The sequence below is a fragment of the Notothenia coriiceps genome, unplaced genomic scaffold, assembly GCF_000735185.1.
Source record: "Notothenia coriiceps isolate Sejong01 unplaced genomic scaffold, NC01 NC01_scaffold00000339, whole genome shotgun sequence".
NCBI classification, from domain to species: Eukaryota; Metazoa; Chordata; class Actinopteri; order Perciformes; family Nototheniidae; genus Notothenia; species Notothenia coriiceps.
In genome coordinates, this window is record NW_011333040.1 from 9,313,294 (window position 1) to 9,317,837 (window position 4,544).

Genomic DNA, 4,544 nt, shown 5'->3' on the forward strand with positions numbered 1-4,544 from the left:
CACCATTGTTTCCCCCTCCAATCAGGCACACAACCTTGGCGTAATCTTTGACCCCACCCTCTCCCTCGAACCTCACATCCGCCAAGCAGTCAAAACCTCATTTTTCCACCTCCGCAATATTGCAAAAATCCTACCCTCTCTCACCCGCCCCGCAGCCGCAAGACTAATTCATGCCTTCATTTCCTCCCGCCTTGATTACTGCAACTCACTTCTTTACGGCATCAGCACTACATCCCTCAACAGACTCCAACGGGTTCAAAATGCAGCTGCACGTCTCCTCACGCATACCAAATCATGGCATCACATCACCCCAGTCCTCAAAGACCTCCACTGGCTTCCTGTCTCCCATCGCATCAACTACAAAATTCTGGTCCTCACCTACAAAGCACTCCACCATTTGGCTCCCCATTATCTCACAAACCTTCTCACTCCTTATCAACCCCCACGGTCCCTCAGATCCACCGCAGCCGGACTCCTATCCATTCCCACATCCACACTCTGCAGCTTTGGGGACAGAGCCTTCTCAGTGGCAGCTCCTAGGCTCTGGAATTCCCTCCCCCAAGATCTCAGTGACTCTGAGTCCCTCACAGTCTTTGAGTCCCGCCTCAAAACACATCTTTTCAACTCTGTCTACCCATAAGCCCCCCCCCTCTCAATCAACTTCCTCTTGACAGCCTTTTTATTTTTTTATTTTACTATACTTACTTGTTTGCCTGTCCTTGTTTGTCTAACCTCCCTCATATTGTAAAGCGTCTTTGAGTTGTGAAAAGCGCTATATAAATAAAATGCATTATTATTATTATTATTATTAATGATGTATAGGATTTAGGGATAATTGGCGTGTAAAAGCTGACAAGTTGTTTTGTTGTTATTGTTTTCAGTGTGGCAAACGCTCTGGAGCTGAAGGACCATTTGAATAAACAAACCAAGACCCTGTCAGCAGGACTCAAGAGGAAGGTCAGAACACGTCCAACATTTCTTTACAAAGCCACTGCAGTTAAAATTGTAGAGTTGTACACATTCAACCCGCTCAACTTCCTGCCAAAATGATGTGTTGTAGGGACCAATTTGCATCAACAACTTCTCATGTCCAAACTGACCACCCTGCTGTGTTTTTTCCAGCTGTGCTTTGCTCTGAGTATGATCGGGAATCCTCAGATCGTCTTACTGGATGAGCCGTCCTCAGGGATGGACCCCAAGTCCAAACAGCGCATGTGGTGAGGCTCTTCTGCATTACCATTCTCCTACTTTACCAGGTTTGAATGTTAACCTGTGTTAAATTTGATGTCAAAGGAAAAGGTTGGATTCATTTTCTTGTTTTATTTTTTCTTGCACAATGTTATGCCTGGAATAGTGCATTTATAATAATTAAGACGCATTTTGTAGAAAACATCTCTTTGACATTTTCACATAAAAAATTCTGGCTTTTACAAAAATATATCACAATAAAATCCAATCCTTTATTGTTGTTTGAAGACTTCACATCTTTTTTTAAGAGATTTTCAAAGGGGGAATCCTGGCTTAAAATGCCAAAGATTTTATAAAGGCAATAAGAAACGAGAAAAAAACATAGTCACAGAAATAGAGGCTAAACTACTATAAAATAATACAGAAGAAATACTTTCTGAGATGGAAAATAATTTGAAAGAAGAAGTACGATAATTAGGTTTTGAAACTAAAAAAGTCTTGTAAAAGAAATAGAATTGAGCAATTACTGGATATAAAAAATGTAAAATAAAATACACTTGGCGTTTAAACTTGACACTCGTTCATTTTGTATGTTATTTCTGTCACAGTGTTCGATGTAGTTTTCCTTTGTGATGACCTTGGTCACAGAGTAGGCTCGGCTCTGGAGCATGACTCATTGATTATTCTGCTGAAGGACACTTGGTAGTGGAGGTGTCTTCATTTGAAGCCTCTGACAAAGGTCTCTGCTTTGTGTAGGAGGGCCATTCGTGCTGCCTTCAAGAACCGTCAGCGGGGAGCCATCCTCACCACGCACTACATGGAGGAGGCGGAGGCCGTGTGTGACCGCGTCGCCATCATGGTGTCCGGACAGCTCAGGTTAGTGCGTTAGTCTGTGATGGTGCGTATGCTGAAGGAAAGGATCCCTGAGTCACTGCTTTTGATTTTCTCTCTCATCAGATGCATCGGCTCTATCCAGCATTTAAAAGGGAAATACGGTCGCGGCTACAGTCTGGAGGTGAAGCTCAGAGAGGAGCTGTCGGGGCTGCAGCCGGTGGCGCTGCTGCACAAAGAGATTCTCCGAATATTCCCCCACGCTGCCCGGCAGGAGAGGTATATATAATACTCTGTAGTTTTTCATATATTCATTGTCCAAAGTGTTTTCGCTTTTTAGGTTATTTTGTATATTTTAAATTTGGTGTTACTACTTGTCTTTATTCTTTTTTTAATGCTAAAGAGTTTATTTTATAAAATTACTTTCTTTTTTATTATGTTTATTTTTTCTTATACCAAAACAAATTATATTAAATCTGATTCTGATAGCGGAATACATCCATGTGTGTATCGAAACATGCAAATAATCCGAACAAAACGGGAAGAAAGGGAGCATATTATGTAGACTATGAGACAATATAGAGTGAAAATGTAAGCAAACTAAATGTGAAGGATAGGCAGAATAGTATGCACACTAAGAAGGAAAAAGTGGAGCACAAAAATTAGATGAGTCCCTTTTTTATATTGAAGTATACATATTGTCACGGTTTCCTTCCTTTGTTTTCTATCAAATCTTAAACAGACAGTTCTTACGCTTTTCCTTCAGATTGGTTCTACTCACATTTGGGATGACTTGTTTGGCCTCTGGTGTATGTGTGTTTACTCAAAATAAAATAATTATCCTTTCACACATTCAACAAGGAAAACAGGCCTTAACAATAGTTAGAAAACAAATCAAACAAAAGAGGTAAAACTCAAATAAAATAATAAAAACGTAAGTGGTCTTTCTTTCTTTCTTTATTGGTTTATAACTGGTATAACTTTAACGGTAACTTAAACGGTTAAAATCTGTGCTTCGACTAACGTCATGACTACAGATCACAATTAAGTGGCGCTTTTTATAAAACAAAAGACTGGCTCTAACACATATTCTACCCATTTTACCAAAGCAACACTTTTTCTAATTCCTTGGTACTGTAGTGATTTGTGGGAAATATAGCCTCTACTTGGAACACACATGCAAGTTCTGCTAAATACCGCTAAAACTACATTTGCCTTTAATCATATATGTTATGCCTCGTCATTATTTATTACAAGTGAACGCCTCACAATGTTGATACATTCTTTCTATGCAGCTTTGCAACTCTGATGGTTTACAAGATTCCCAAGGAGGATGTCAAATCTCTGGCAAAGGCATTCTCTCAGTTAGAGAGTGGTGAGTCACACACACACACACACACACACACACACACACACACACACACACACACACACACACACACACTGAATCAATTGGAGCCATATCTGCTGAGTCATTCAATGTCATTAATATTCCTAATCTCTGTTTATCTTCAGCCAAGCAAAACTTCAACTTTGAAGACTACAACTTCTCCCAGTCCACCTTGGAGCAGGTACAGTGTGTTGTTGAGAAATGAACTGCAGTTCATGGTCACATTTATCACAGATGGAGAATATCTGCACTGGACTCTTATGATCTAGAGCTGTCACATCTTATAGCATTTGGGAAATGTGTAAAAGCAACCATATGTATAACATGACTCATCATGGGATCTAAACAGTGCATACTTAAAGAGCAACTTCCAGGTTAAAGACACCTGTGAATAAATGTGTAGGAAAATGATGAATACACTAGATTTTCAAAGAATTATACAGAAATATACACTACAGTGACATCTGGCGTCGTTTTTGTAAGAAATGTTCACTTCTGCATAAAAAAGCCTCGGCACGTGACCTCCCGCGTGTGACGTAACACGGGGGACACAAGGGGGAGAGCGGCCGGTGTAACGTATTAATAAACATGGATCCCAATGCTAGTTTCGAAACAGAAGACACAGAAGAAGTTGAACATGAATATTCAAATGCATATGACGGACCACAACCTTATAATTATGAGCCTGCTAGGCGTCCAAGAGACCAGGAGCAGCCAAGGATTAGAAGAAATAACGGCCATCGGAGAGAAATTGAGCTGTGGTGTGAGGAGAACCAGTGGAGAACTGGGCAGCTATCTTGGTGAGTGACCGGCGTTAGCTTCAGAATGTTAGCTAACGTCACATCACAACATTGTAAAGTTAGCTATCATATATCAGGCTATAACTAAAGTAGCATTGATAATATAGTAACGTTACTGGCAGGACTGTTGATACTGATCCATAACAGAAACTAATGCGCAAGTATCAGCCGTATCTCGCGTTACCTAATGCAACTCCACACTACGGTGCTGTGTACCGGGGGGGAGAGAGAGAGAGCAGCGAAGGGGGGGGGGAGAGAGAAGTAATACGGTTTCCTCTGATAAACTTACCTAATACACACTTCCACAACGTAACCTTCTGAGGCTTTAACGGAGG

General features: G+C 40.8%; 1 protein-coding gene across 1 annotated transcript in view; it reads right to left on the reverse strand.

Moving 5' to 3' along the window:
* The window catches only part of LOC104950667 (band 4.1-like protein 2), a 61,052-nt gene that overhangs the window by 36,232 nt on the left and 20,276 nt on the right, over positions 1 to 4,544 (reverse strand).